Consider the following 16583-nt stretch of genomic DNA (forward strand, 5'->3'; position numbering starts at 1 on the left):
GGGCACTCTCATTACAGTCTGTAAATAACCAGGGTTATGTCCTTGATAGGTGAAATATTGGAGTGTTGTGTGAGGGGGAGTGTCTGTCTGTTACTCCTGGGAGGCTATAAAGCACACAGAAAATAATTACCTTTTTTTTAATAGTATTTTTGATAATACAGTCATCCTTTACTGAAGGGTTATTTATCATGATCTGCTGGTCTTTTATACTGTTTTCCATGCCATGTCAAACAGAAGCTGAAGAAATCATCAGGATGAACAACTTGATGGTTCCCTGCATATTCAGTCCCTCGGATGAGTCCATGCAGAGCAGAAGGACATGACCCATTTTCATGCAACAATTGCTGGGGAAAGGGCATCAGGGAAGAGAAGCATTGTTTGCTGGTGAAGTCCTGTTGCATACCACTTCAGTGCAACTGCTTTACAGTTGTTCAATTCTGTGAGATCTGTGAGGCCCACTGTGAGTCCCACTTGTAACCCAGGACCTTACAGTGACCCCGAGACCTGCAAAAAGTGGCAAATGCCCCTGCACAACTCTGAGCTCCTGTTAAAAAGGATGCTCTGTATGGAAGCCAAGAACTGAGGAGAAAGCTTTTTAATGTGCCCAGGAAGCTGGAGCTCTATGGGACCACATTCGAGCTGTTCCATGGGTGATGCTGCTGCCCACATGGCAAGGGCATGAAATCAACCCCAAATATCTGTGTTTGCATCACTACAGTAGAAAACCATGTCTATGTTGGAATGTACATTGTGCAAGTGGCATTCAGCTTGGGTCTTGGGCCTCAAGCTTATGTGTTATGCCATAAGTAGATGTAGTCTGGTGGTATTGTGTTACACTAATCTGATCCTTGTTTGCACCATCCCTGCACATGATGAGGAGCATTTGCTCTCTCAGTTACCCTCAGCCAAAGGCACCACTGTCTCAACACGATGCTTTACCTGGCAGTACTCAGTAATTAGCCATCATGTTTGCAATTGTTCATTATTTCAGTATTTTTCCATTTTTTTGTCACTTACCCCAAAAGATGAGGTATTAGGAGTAGAAATGTGAAATCCACTGCCAGAACACCCATCCTGCAAACACACTATCTGTGATACTTGCATTTCTGATGAATTGATGAGCAATGTTGAGATTCTTGGGTGAGAGACACATGTGGGCAAATGTCAGAAATGGCATGAGAGCTATCAGTAATGTTTTGTTTGCAGGGGGAGGGAAATGTGGTTTCTTCCACTACTTAGCAGATAATTAATACATTGTGTGAACATTTGTGTGTCATCCATCCTCAGAGCTCCCTGAATATTTGCAGGTTTACCTGTAGCTAGTGCTAAATTTTAGCATTTCTATGAATGGTAAATGTCCTGAGCAAACATATTGACACAGCACAGTCTGTTGGAGAATCTCCCCTGCTTTACAGCAGTTTGTAAATTGCTTATATTATTACTCTTTCCTTTCTGACCTCTTTCTTTATATTTTTGTTCTCATTTAGCTGTTCACACACAATGACATGCGCAGAGTGTTCCCTTCAGCATGCGAATGTCAAGATAACCTGAGGTTAAATTATAGCTTGCTAAAGAGGAGCCTTGAACTATGTGATGCTATGCTTCCATTTCTCTCTTGCTGGGGGCAGGGGGAAAAGGGAGGAGGAGCAGGTTTAGTGGCAGCGTTTAACAAAATACCCAGATTCAAGATTCATGATTTTGCTCTTTATTCATGCTCTCATTTAAGGTGCATGCCATACTTGCATGTGTGTTAAACAACAACTGAGGAAGTTTAAATACGTTAGCATTTTAGGTAAAGTGACAATATACCCTTACCTTCTGGGACTGCAAGTTGTAACACGGGGAAACAAATTATATTTAAAAGCTGCGTTAGGAATAAAATCTACGTTTTCTTAGCATTTGATAACAAAACATTTTCCAAAACAAGGCTCTGCTTCCTTGGCTCTCCCAGATGGCTCAACGCTTTGTCGTGGGGGAAGGAGGATCCCACTTTATGGTTTTCCTCCCAGAAGCTTTGATGGCTTTTTCAGTTTGCTTCTGTGGGAATTGTTAAGAAAGAGAATTGTACCTGAAAAAGCTTTGTTTCACTGACTGCTTTTAAAGATTTACTTGCTTATGGCTGGGCACTGAGCCTCTCCAGCTTGTCTAACACACCTGGGGAAGGGGTGCTCTCCTGCTCTCAACCCACTGCTCTCAGTCCACTACTCTTAATTTCTCTGTGCTGGTGATTGATTTTACTTACTTGTCAAGGAAATGTTAGGCTACTTTGCTTGTGAAGTACTCAGAGATCTGCACATGGAAACTATGGTATTAGAAAGAAATGACAAGTGAACATTAAAGCAAGTTAATTAAGAAGCCTCTTTGCTCTGCTGTTTTTTTTTTTTTTTTTTTTTTTTTGCTTGTGTGTTGGTTTTTGGTGGGCTTTGTCAAAGCTATGTTTCAGGATAGACCTGAAGGATCCACACACTTCAGTTTGCCGTGGTCAGTCTCAAAGTGAGTTGATCAAAGCTGATAAATGTAACACCAAGATTCATTGAAATTTGGCTATTCTGCTCATGTTATTGGATTTACATATACCCTTGATTATAAACACACATGCTGGAGATAATCTTCTGACATTGAATATGATTCCTGGGGGCTCAGTATGTGTTACTTGTTTCACTTCTAATAGATTCCAACAGAGTATGTGTGGGCTTGTTTAAAGCTAAACATGTTTTAGTGCACTGCTAAAATTAATTCTGGAGGTTTCCTGAGTCAGATTCCTGTGAAACACACAACACACAGTAAGATGGTAAAGTGTGAAGGTTTTACTGTCAGCCTATAGGTAGCCAATATAGATCTAGTAGTTGTTAACACAGCTCTCACCAAAGAAGACTCTGTACCAGGCAACATCACTCCACAGTCTCAGTGTCTGCAACAAACCACTTACCAATTTACTGGCTTCGGATGTCACTCAGGAGGAAAGATAGCATGGGGCTGCTTTGGAAGGAAAGAGGTGCACTTTTTGAAATGCATTGTCCAACAGGAGAAGCAGCTGTGAAGCAAGAAGAACTAGGTGCAGGGTTGGGTTGTTACCCACCTGTCCTCCTGCACCTGAGCGGTGCTGAACATAAACCCAGCACTCTCCTCTGTCCCCTTGTATAGGGGCAGCATTCATACTAGTTAAGGTTATGGGGTATGGTTTGTGCTTCTGGAAAAGGGATATAGGATTGCTGAGAATAGATCAGAAAATGACAAGCTGCAGTTTCCTGCAGGCTCCCCTTTCTCTGTTAGGTGATAGCTGGCTACATGTAATTGGTAAATCAAGGGTCTTGTTGCTTTATAGCAATAGAACAGTGCATTCAGGAATACAAACCCTAAATAACAAATAATAAGAATAATGTTATTGAACAGCTGCAATACTGTGGTGAGTACTTAAATGTCAGCTTTAAAAACCTGTATGCCAAATATATCTTCTCTTGGAGAGAATATTTACCTTAATGTTCTCTAATGAAAAATATAGCTAAAAGATTTATAATTACGGTGGTACACTGAGAAAGGATTTATGAATATCACTGTATCTACTGAGCTGAAAGAAAGCACATTAAGTTTTGTGCCCTAAAAATGGCTGTTGCGTTCCCTGTCCCCAAATAAAATGAGTAGATTTTTTTTTTATTTCTGTGAACATTCATTAAATGCTCATCAGGCATAATCTAAGTGACAGCAGAGCTTCAAGACACAAATCACTCTCGTGTATCCTCACATTGGATCATTCATTTAAATATGCACTTGTCTCTTCTTTTCTTTCTTTCTTTCCTTTTTTTTTTTTTTTTTTAATGATGCCTTTACTGTTGCAAGAAGAGATGTTTGATTGCTCTTTACAGGTAAATTTTTTTATCCCTCTTTAAAAGTCATTAGCATAATAGAAGAGTGACATTTCTCCATTTAAATGATGCACAAATAAGATGGAGAATTTTTAAAGACATTTGTGCTCTTGTTCTTTTAATGGAAATAATTCTTTAAAACAAACTGCCTGAAGTTAAAGGATGTTATTACCCCCTCCCCCAAATAAACTTCTCTTTACAAGGAAAAACTGAATATAAATGAAATCTTTTAGTCTAAAGAGAATGGATAAAACTAGATAAATTGAATGAAAATGGACTATTAAAGGAAATTAGGAGCATACGTTGTTTTTTTGAAAAGATTCAAACATTAGCTATAAGTCTTTTAAATTGGCTGATTGTTGGCGGAAGAATGAAATGAGGTAGGCATGATATGCATAAAGCAGACTCCAAATGCATTACTACATGCATCTCATGAGAGTTGAAGGGAACAGCAAGGTTTATCCTAAAAGGAAAACAAGGCAGGGAGGAACATTTACATTGCCTGATGTGGAGAAAAGAATGATATAAATTCCATTTAGAGGTCAGTCTGTCATTGCCCTAACTCAGCTGCTTGGGAAGGGGAGGGTGTTGGCTTAGCACATGTCTCTTCACATGCTATTGTACTCAGCAGACAAGCTGAGGCCCGTGGTGGTGGGATGGAAAGCCACATGAGACGTTTCTCTGAAAAGGGGGCAACTAATCAATGAAACCATTGCTCGACTTGTCAGCCACTAACACAGCACATACATTATCACGTTTGTAGAGAAGCTGTAGTTAATGCCCATGGCAGAATGGAGTTATTAAGTCCCAAAGCCAGCCTGGCTCAGAGGATGTGCTTACCTGGCTATGGCTCCACAGACTCTCCTGGTGTGTCCTCACCTCTGTGCAGTCCAAAAACAATGATAAAACTGCTTCATAATTGCAAAGTCCACTACCTACTCCAGAATAATGCTCCAAGGATCACTGGGTGATATATAAATATCTCCCTTTCATAGAAGGGGGAGAAACTATAGACCTCCTTCAATTTGAGGATTTACATGAGGCCAGCAAAACCACCCACAAAGGCCAGACTGTTCAACTAGACTCTAGTCTAGAGTTACCACTGATCTAATCCAATACAGTTATACATATCCTTATACATATCAGAGTGCAGGTGCCTCCATCTCATGTGTCCATCACTCTATTTTGCACCCCCTCCTCATCTCATCCTTGGGGAGGAGCTGTACATCTGCAGAGCACATAAATCAAGGTTACCAGTGTCTTCTTTTGCATTCACTTACTCTCTTGATAGCAGTCTTTTTGCCTCTCCATGGATCACTTTACGGTAATTTAGAGTCATCATATGCCATCATCTATTTGCATTCCTGCAGTTTAGTGTCTTTTAGAGGTTGTGTGTAAAGCAGCTTTAATTCACAGGTGTAGTTTAAACAGCTATGGATCAGATCCAGCTCCCAGGGACATCCACAGGGGTGTTTCAGGAAGTTCATTTTGCTCTACAAAAGGCAAATGACATGGTCAAGAGGGAGAAATGCTAAGCTCTATGATTTACCTGTCACTGACCTCAGGACCAAGATACCAGCCTTTATTTTCTTATCTGATGTGGAAACTCTCAGGAGAATTCTGTGAGCATCATGATTCTGCTCACTTCTCCTTGAAACATGCCACATTAACTTGCAAAGAAGGTACGTGGGCTGGAGATTAAAAAGAGTTTATAGGGCATCCATACCACATTAGACGTGGAGGGCAAAATTCTTCTTTTAATTCCATGACAGTAAACCAGAGCTTGGTGGGATAGTGTTATATCAATTCAATACAAAAGGAAGATAAACCTAAAAATGTGTAAAAGTATATATCCGTGCTCTACAGAAAACAGGAATGATCAGATCTGCTGTTTTGTTGCTTGGGAGAAACCCATCTCCTCCCTGTTCCAATGAGAAGCAGTATCTTATAATTAGAAAGCAGCTGACTCTGTCCTTCTTGGGCAGCTAATATGGTGCAACAGCATTTTGATTGCTTCAGAAAATAGTCAGCAGTATGAGCAGTGATGTGAGAACCAGAGCCGTCTGCCTCACTAACAGAGCCAGAGTATTTCTTCCCACATGAGCTTAAGCGCAGCTTGATGTCCTTATCCTCTTCCCTCTTCCACAAAATATGCTGTAGCTGAGAGGCCAGGTGCCCTCTCACTGTACTCCAGGACTGAAAACACGGCTTGTGGATACAGGTCATTGATACAGATAATGCAATAAATACAAATATCGTCCCAAGCTGATCTCTACACAAGCTTCACCTTCACTCACAAGCTCTGGCCTGTGTTCCTTTCCCTGTTGACCATGTTTGCTCTCTGATTTCTTGCACTCAGTGGTTCACTGCAGGGGTTTCTCCTCTGCTGCGGGACTTATATTCCCTTCACTTGTCATGGCTTCAGCTGCCTGCACACCAATTCCCACCTGCATGGTGGGAATGCAGACCTTTCCCTGTCACATTAATAGCTGTCTGGATCATGTAGTTACCATGCCATTTCCTTTAACTGAGAAGTTTACAAGGAGATTCTCACAGCAAAAGATGTTATTGAGCAGTTTTTCTTCTACAGATTTGACTTCACCATATCAGAATATGTTGTGATCTTTATGCACAAGGACATGCACGTGTCTGCAATTTATGAAAATGGAGATAGTGGTAAAGGAACTCAATCCTTTTAAATGGATTTTCAATGTATTTTCTATCAAGTTTGCTTTTTTCTCTCCCTGAGAGATAAAATGTTCCCTGAGAATGTTGATTAAAATATATTTATTGATCATGGTTCCACTTTTTTGCAGACAACACTTGCCCTAGCTGCTGTATAGCTCAAGAATATATTGTGTCAGCCTGGTGCCTAGATTTATTGTTCAGCTGTCTATATCTGCACCTCAACACACTGCTAGGGAATCAATATGCACAACCCACCAGCTAGTTCCGATTATGATAACCCTATAGACCAATAAACTGGGAAACAGTTCATTGTTATTGTTTTCTCAGATACCTGAAGACATTCTCATCTTTAACAGTGTTTTACAATTCATTAAATAACCAGCAGATTTTCCTAGGAAATAATCCAAGAGGACCACAAATCAGCCCTGTGCATTTTTCTTGCTGTAAGGCTGGGAAACACAAAGGCTGTGTGACTCAGGCCAGCTCAGAGCAACTGTAAACTCTGTAGTCAGTTCTGCTGCATATCCTACAATGGTCTTCACAGTGGCCACACAACTGGCGTGCTCTGCTTGTTATGCAAAATATAATCTTGTCATTGTACCTTGTGCTCCCTTGTCTGTTTGACATCCCCTCCTGCTCTCTCTTCTCAGAGATGCAGGTGTTGTTCTTTCCTTGCTGATGCTGAAGCAGACAGCTGTGCCCGCGTAGGGTCTGTGAGAGATCAGCAATGCCTGAAGTGAGCACAGCAGCATTTGGGCCATGTCTTGTGGACATGCAGGTCTCCATGCACTGGTGGAAAGCACAGCAGACACATCCAGGTGCTAACTTCTGCTTTTGCAAATGGTCAGAACAAGAGGTAGCAGACCCACATAGCAACTCACAAGAGAAAGGGAGTTCAGACAACCCATGTTCTCTGCCAACCTAAAATCACACAGCCACAAATAGCTGGGCATGGACTGATAAGCCCTGAAAAGCAACAACAGGTATTCACTGTGACCACCATGTTATTACTACTGGTTCATGTCCTGCAGGCAGGGAGCAGCAGCCAAACCTGTGCTCCATGGGCTATGCAGGCATAGACTGCCTTGCATCAATTATTTCAGCAAAGAAGATCCTGGAACTGATGAATGAATGACTAAAAATATTAGGAAGCTCCCACTGAAATGTGGGAGCTGTTGCAGCCCTCTGATAAAGTATTGATGGGAGTATGCAGCTGTACTGATTGTAACCAAGTAAATGGCAATTAGAAATTGGTATTGTGTGGGACAGAGGAACAAAAATAGTTGGGAGAAATTTCTCTGTAGAGAAATGAAAAATATTGAGAACAGAGAGGAAACCCCAAGATCTTCCAAAGTGTATGGGAGATAGCTGAAAGGGTCAGCGTGACTTCTTTGTTCTGCAGGACTTTTTCTGAAGGGTGAGAAAGAGGGATAAACCTGGTAAAGTTCCTCCAGCACACACATAAATAGCATTACTTCACAGTGCTTCACGCAAGATGACAGCGCTTGAAGTGCAAAGATGAAACAAAGAAAGAAGCAACAATGGAACGCATTACATTAAAATATCAAAACCCAGCAACAATTTAGGTGTAGTTCACTGCCTTCTTGGCCTTTTGATGCACTATAATTATTACACAGGGAAGATAAAAGCATTTCTTAGTGGTCTGGGAACAAATGTCTATAAGGCAAGAAAAGGCACTTTTGCCTTTGGGCCAAATTCCTTGTTGTTTTAAAAGGTGAAACACAGCTGAGATAAAGGAAGCTCCATCTGTTTCCCCCCAACGTATTACTTGACACCTTTGCATAGAAACCGCTAATAATTTCTCAGCCTTTAGAATATGCTTCTTCCTTCTCTGTGCCACAGAAGAAAATCACATCTCACTTGGTATCAAACAAAACAAAACACTCTGTGCAGCTGTGAGAACTGGCTGGGGGTGCCTCTGAGATGTTCTATTGATTTGAAGCCTGAATAAACAGAAGAATAACAAAATTAAAAATATATATATAAATAAATAAATAAATAAATAATACTACTACTAATAAAAGTTAGTAACTTTTAATTATAATTTCTAGAGATAATAGATAATAAATTCAGGATATTCTATGATTCTAAATCGCTGCTAGCTTGCAGAACTGAAAACACACCCACTCAAGCTTTTTGTGTAAGTAGCAAAATTTTGTGTAAGTAGCTGTAGCAGATTTCTAAGACCTGTGATCCAAGCAAAGATATCATCCTATAGTGCACACAGACAGCAGAGCTTCTTCGTCTGTTACCATCTATCACCCCAAAAGACCCATCCAGTAAACTTTTTTTCAGGGAGACGAACACTTCACTGCAAGCGTGCTGGTTTCTCCACAGCTGAAGAAGCCTGAACTCATCACCCATGGTGCTGTTAATCAGAGGGGTTTTGCTAGGGCTGTTACACCACACAACTGCTGTGATGTGATATCCAGTGAAAGTTTCTTGATCTCCCTTAATGAAAAGCATGCAGTGTGCAATGGCAGTATAAAAAAAGTGCTGAGGACTGCTAAAAGCAGTTAATGTTGAATTGGGGTTTTTATGTGCAAGGCCCAGTAAAAGCTACTGACCGTGGACTCTTGTGGTCAGTTCAGCTAAGGGCCAGGAGGAACAACCATCACAGGAATAACAGGGTAACAGCAAAACATAAAGAGCTGGGAAGGCACAAAACCTAGCTGTCATCTTCAGTAGCTCAAGCTGGGTGTGCCTCTTTGTGAATAGATTTGCAAAATGGGAATTTTCATGTAAATTGGTGTCAGCAGCCTTGGAAATAACCAGAGATAGCAACAGAAAATGCGAATAGCAGGTGTTTTCAAGGGAAATAAGTCTACAGATTGATGGATGAGTTTGGGGAGTATAAATTGTTAAGCTTGTGAAGATGAAAGTCTTTATTTGCACAGGTACAAAGTTTAAGTAGCTGTTTTGATTCACGGTTTTGAACTACAAAACAGCAGCACACATCACGCTATGTGTAACTTTTAATAATCTGCTTTAAAACAAATGTGAGGCAACACCAATTAAGGCCATGTTTTTTAATGAATAACTGCTCAGCCAGGTAAAAATCCATGTACCATATTGTGCCATCCATTTTAAGTAGAACTTCACACAGACCTTCAAAGGCTGGTTCTGCCTAACAAATGGATGGAGCGATGCATCTCTGTTTCACAAGGCAAAAGGGAATAGTGTGGGCAACGTATAATCCACATGTGTGTGCGTTCTCTCAGTGTTGAAAGCACAAGATTATGCTGAACTGATTAAACAAGCTTGCAATTGCATTACAGCAGACACTGTGATGAGAGCCAAAATATGATTGGCAAAATATACATGACATATTGTAAAACAGATAAAATGATAACAGCTTTTTACTGAAGAGCATCTGCTATTCAGTTGGGAAATTAGGGTGGATTGCAACTGTTCTTATAAATCATAAAATGGCATTGCCATCATCAAGAATTTCCTGTCTTATTTTTTTATGTGTGAAATTGTTGTTTCTCTTGCTTGTATGCTAGAAAGTTGGAGAATCCAACTCTTTTTTTTTTTTTTTTCTTTTTTTTTTTTTTTTCTCTGAATGTGCCAGACACAGGTTTCTTTAACCTTTAAAGATGAAGTTCCTTTAACCTTGTGTTCATTGACAGGTAGGAGGACCAAGCCAGACCTTCTGGATAAAATAACCTGGCATTAGGGGTTATTCAAATTGTTCAGTGGAACTGCATAAGAAGGAAGAGTGAATCTGATTATCCTGAACCTCCTTACCTTCTCATTGCTTTACCATTTGTTTCTGCAAGGAAGACTGCACACACAGACTGTGTTCTGTGTGTTATCTGCTGGGATTAGACATACTCTGACTGAATGCAGTGACCTTCACCTGCACATGCTTCCATGGAAGAAGGTCTGTTTCTTAAGCCAAATAATTAACCACTGCAGGATGGATGTTGCCTCACTATCTATTGAATTGCTTGCACAGGGTGTAATCGCTCACTACTTAATTGCTATGTAATTTTATTATCATCTGTAAAATGTTTTTCAGAAAGGAAAAAATAATTGCAAATGGTCTGATGTAAATTGATGTAAACTGACCTACTTCTACTTACTTTCAGTAATCACAAGTTAAGTCCCCGGCCTGTATAAATGAATAATTTTAAAGGGCTGCCCTAGCTTAAGGGAACTGCTGTACATTTCCAATATGGGAGCTGAATGCATGAGAAAATATGATACACACAGTGCTCTTTGTGGTCTACCTTCCAATGACATGATGCCAGGGCGACCCATCCCCAAATTGGTCACCACACTGCCATCTTTCTGATTTTTCTGACTGTTCTGCTGCCTGCCAGGTCATGCATAGGCACCATTTTGTAGTCTATTATCTGTAATCAAAATCAGGCTTTGTACCGTCCCTTACAGACACAAGTTGCTGTGACTTATCTTTCCTGTCCCACATGATAGCCAAGACTGCTGAGTTCTTTCACCTGCTTCAACATACTGGTTGTCCCATACTTGTTATTTCTCTTTTTTTATTCTTCCTGCTAACTGGATCAGCTTAGAAAGTGTCCATGGATATAAAGATTTTCATGAGACCTGGCAGAAAAAAGGAATTCTACAATTTAACCATAGTACTTCTAATGGTTGGTTCCTGTCTGTCAATTCTGTCTATACCTGAAGTTCATTCACTCAGCCTTGGCACTTATCTCCAGCTGGCTGGGGAGTAGCTCTGTTGAAATGAATCTGGGTGTCTTCATAGACTCACAAACTAGCTGTGTGCCCAGGCAGTAAAAATGTCCAAGAGCATCCTTGGCTGTACCAACAGGTGAAGATCTAAGAGCTAAGTGGAAGAATGTGAGAAATTGGGCATTAAATGAAACACAAGAGGTTCAGACTGCATATAAGGAGAAACTTTTTCACTATGAGGACATTCAAGAGGTAGAACAGATATCCTATAGAGGTTTTGTTGTCCTCCACCTTGGAGGTTTTCAAGACTTGACTGAATTAAACCTTGAGCAACATGGTCTGATTTCATGTCAGACCCTGCTTTGAGCAGAAAGTTAGATCTTAGTGATCTTTTGAGGTTCCTACCAACATGAACTATCCAGGCACTGTATAATACTTAAAGTTCTACTTAATTAACAGCTCAAATTTTCTTCAATGCTCTTATCTTTCTTTCTTGTACACTAAGGACTCTTTCCAGTTTTGAAGAGTCATTCATTTCAGAGTTGAGCTACACTGCTTGAATCAATTTACTTAAAGCCTCCAAATTTTTCAGAATTTTTTTATGGTAACGTATTCACTGTCCTGTTCTTACTGTTCTGTTTCAAAGAAACTTGCTTGTAGAGATTCTTCAAATCTGCAGTATTTTCTGAAATCTTGCCCAGCTAAAATCTTCTAAATTTTCTCATTTCCCCCACAATTCATAGAGGTGTCATTTTCCTTAAGCTTTGCCATGTGTCCCTTTCCTGGGAGATCCATTATGTGATCTCTAAGCCATCACACTTTGCAACAGCAATGCATTTCACCTTATGTCTGATGGAGAGATGAAAGACTGAAGCTTAACTTAAACCTAAAATTACTTTTCAGTGCTTCACAAATTGTTCCTATATAAACAAAAATGAAAGCCCATGGATTGCTTTTGTCTTATAATTTTTATTACACATTATGGAAGAGTTCGGGAACAGTCAGTAAGTTGAACTAGAACCAATTCTCATCTGTTGTTATGGTTACCAGGAGTAGAAAATAATTTCCTGTAATTTATCTTAAGATCATTTATGTCGGATACAAACACAGATTAAGCTGAATACCATGGTAATTTCTTCTTCAATTGTGTTAGGAACCATAAGACATTCATTTTTACTTCATAAATAAGGGTTACAGTATGTCATGCTCAGTCAAAGAAGATAAAATGAATCTAATTAAGCGCCATCAGAAGATCACTTTGCTGTTTTTATTGCAGCAATAAAAGTGCCCTTACCTTCTTATTCTTGGAGAAATGACAGAGATTATTATGGAAATAGGATGAGATCAAGTAAGTCTTGCTTGACCTAGACTTGGATACAACAATATCCTTGTGTCAGTGATTGTTGAAGTGAATAAGCAGTTTACAAAATCTGATGGGCTAAATCTCATCAGAGATGCACTTGCTTTATTAGAATGAATGAAACCATATGTAAGCCTCAGACAGGTCTTGTTTATTAGGTTTTATATAAACGGTATCAGCTTTTTATTGATCTATGGGTCTCAGTGGTGATGATGGCAAACAAGGCTTTCAGACTGATGACTACAAGTCCCTAATGTTGATTAGTTGATGTGTGCACATGTGAAAAGAGCCATTTAACATTAGTTGTATGTGTATACTAGTATAGTAATCTGGATGTTGCTGCAGGGCATAGAAGAGTTCTGCACGGAAATAAGAACAATGGAGAGCCCTGACAGAGGCTCACAGGTTAAGTGAAAGGCTGTTAAATGATATGTTGATAAAACTTCCAGCAAGTTGCTAGAGTGTCTAAATTGCCAGCACAAAATATTTGAAGTTAAAAGGTTTCTATAAACCTCAAAAAGTTAAGTGGAGGTTCATCATCTCTAAAGTAAAAGAGAGTTCAGTAGATAAACAGTAATAACATCAGGAGCTTTCCTCATCTGTGGGTTTAGTAATGATGGTGAATAAATTCACTTATTATGTCTACCAAAATCCCTGGTTACAGTGGAACTGTCAAACAGTAATCCAAGAGCTCCAGAGCTGCATGGCCACACTCTACATGGGTTTTACCTTTGCCAAAACCAATGGCTAGCCCACCTTTCTCCAATGTTTACATGAGGGTGGCTTGGAGAAATGTGGTCTCCCACCCTGCTCCCCACCAGCACTGGGTAAGGATCCACAAGTCATCCAACAGGGTCACAAACAAAGCAGCAAAAACAAAACTAGCATTTGCTGTTTGGCTACCCCCCAAAAAAAATAAAAAAATAAATAAATAAAAATAAATGTGCCACCTAAATCCAAAGTTAACTAAGCAGAGAAAAGAAGACCCTGCACAAATACATGTACAGTGAGTCATAAGTTTCCTTTGGGTACATAGAGTTTCTCTCAGTTACTGGTGTTACTGTTACCCAAACCTCTGTACAACTTTTTTCCTTTTTTCCTTTTTTTTTTTTTTTTTTTTTCTTTCCCATAATGATAAAATTCTACAGCAGATGTTTGGAAAATCTTAGGACCAGTTCTGTTCTGAAAAAAGAATGTTCTGCATCTGTGTGGCTGATACAGCTTTTTTGGTGCATACAGGCCTGCACTGATAGACTTGCCTGTCTTTTGGCATAAAGGCAATATGTGCTCCAGGTCCTGTTTGATGTGGTGGGCAGCTGTCAGCTTGCATAGTGACTAACTGTACAATAAATAGAACATGCAGAATGCCACTGGAACAGCAAATATGACTGAATCGTTGGCATGGTAAAGACAACTGAACCTCATGTTCCCGCTGGAAAGCTATCTAAAAAGCTATCTAAAGACACTATCCAGCTCAGCAGTTTCTTTGTACAAGAGAGCATGACTTCAACTTTATATTTTCATAGAGGTTTAGGGCCCAAATGAGGGCATCTCACTCAGGAGAATATTGTCTTTGCCATGCCTTTAACCGGTCTAGCCGAGATGTAAAGTGCCACATAAGTAAATAAATATTTAAATAAATATAATAATAAAAAAATCCAATAAAGCTAATTTGTTTCATTTCCTGAGATGGAAGTGACAAGGAGCTGAGTGCATGGTATCCAGCTCACACGAAAGCTGATGTGTGAGCTGAAAATCAAAAACATTGCCAAGAAAACAAGTTGCATGAAATTAACCCATATCAAACAAGGGCTTCTGGAATCCCTAACCTGCTTCAATAAATGACATTTCAGTGCTAATAAGGAAGGAGGAAATGAGGGGAAATATTTAAGATAAACACACTGTAGCTGCGATTGCTGAGCCAGATCCACTGCTTGTATAAACATTGTTGGAGCAAATACAAAATATAAAGATTAGCATCAGCTAGGAACGTGCCCTTTAGCACTGTGCCATTAAAGTTCCTGAATGTTCAAGTTCACAAAGGCTGCTTAAGGAGTATTGGAAAATGATTTTTCAGTCCATTTTAAAAACTCATTTCATGCATTGTTATGTCATCTACTTTTAAAATTACAGTCCAAACAGAAAGACTAAAACGTGATACTGATCTTTTAAATCATGATCCCCAGGGCAGAAGTACATGATTGACCTGTAGTTATTTGTTAGGTCTTTCCAAGCCGCTCAGCAGAGTAGTATGCAGGAGAGTCATATGAGTAGCTATATAACAAGTAAAAGGTATTTGATTGAGAACTATATTCTAGTAAATAAATAACAGTGAGATGGCTCACGCTGTGAAGTTGTGACTGAGACTTAAATAGCCATTTCTGTTGCTTTGATGTAATTGGTGACCTACCGGAGCCAGCTCTTTGTTAGTAATCTATATCAATGCTTGGACAATAGGACTTTTCAATTCATTGTTTCCCAAGAGATTTAAAGCAGTCATAGAAATACTTTATTTTGCTGTATGCCATTTATTTTGTTGAAGGTTGGAGCAGTCTCTTCTAAACTCCCACTGTGCATTAAATATTACAAATTAAAATAAACTACTCCTTGTCTAAATAAAACAGTAGCCACAGGGGCAGTCTGGTTCCAGCTTATTTTCTAACATTTTTCTCAATTAAGAAGAAAGACTCTTGTAACCGGAAAGTAACACAGTGTTACTTTGCATTCTCAGGAAACCTATATGGTCATATATAAAAAATGTATTTCCTGAAAATGAGAATTAATTGTATTCCAATATGCTTAGTGTGGGGAACGCTATACAAGTTCTTATGCCTTGCTTTATTACTTAATCATATTGGCTGAGCTGGAAATGCCTCTTGTGTATGTATTCAAGATGATTAGACTTGCAGCAAGATATTGACTGGAAAAATTACAATTTATAAGAAATGAGCACTTGCTGATATCTTTTTTCTTGTGAATGAACAGAGAGATCTGGCCAATTCCATTCGGATTTCTCCATTGCTGTTCATTGGACTTGGTGGGGGAGGATTTAAAAAAGATATCATAAGCCATGCATTTTACTATGCAAGGTTTTTTACAGTAAAGATCCTGTTTTCTCTCTTCTATTCATATTAATACAGTTTATTTCAGTAGGACTAAAAGCAAATCCATCATGTGAGATTTCTGCCAATGTTCATAGTTTGTTCCTTTGGTCAAACTTCTGAATTTAACCGTACTTCAGGACTCTGACACCTGTGCCACCCCTTGCCTTGTAGAAACCATTTCACTGCTATGAGAGGAACTTTAAACAAATCAGTGTGGCTCTTGTGCATTCAAGCACCCAGCTGCCACTGATGTCAGATGGACCATTTATGACCAATGTCTTTAGAAGTCAAGAACCTCATATTCATGTACGTGAGTGTTTAGCTTGGCCCCCCATGATGAGTTACTGCAGAAAATTAAATGGTTGCCAGCTGCTTAGCAAAGTCATGTAAGCTTGGAGGAAGGTGGAGTAGGTGATATGAAATATTTAAATGTGACATTCACAGATGGGTCTATGTCCCTTCTTTTGTCCAGCACACATAGAACAAACTGTGGGTACCATTTTTTTGGCCTATTTTTGATCAATATTTTCTGTATACATAGTTGGAGTTTTGTGTGTCTTGTTAAATGCTTTGAAAAAACAGCTACATTTTAGCTCCCAGCTTCTACAGTACAAAAATCCTACCCACCAAAACATTTTGTTTGACAGAGAATATACATTTTCCCTGGGAAACAAGCAGTATAACAGGAGTTAATAAACATCCACATGTGCATAAAATGTTGAGCCTGAGTCAAGATTCTGAGATGTTATCATTTAAGTTTATTTACACTTACAGATGATAATAGCTGATAGCTATGGCTGAAACTGAGGTTCAAAGGGAGAAGCACAGCACAAAACAAATAGAGAGAATAAGATATGGCTTGGAGTTCAGAAGGGAAAACCAAGG

Source organism: Aythya marila (genome assembly GCF_965140915.1).
Source record: "Aythya marila genome assembly, chromosome: 5".
NCBI classification, from domain to species: domain Eukaryota; kingdom Metazoa; phylum Chordata; class Aves; order Anseriformes; family Anatidae; genus Aythya; species Aythya marila.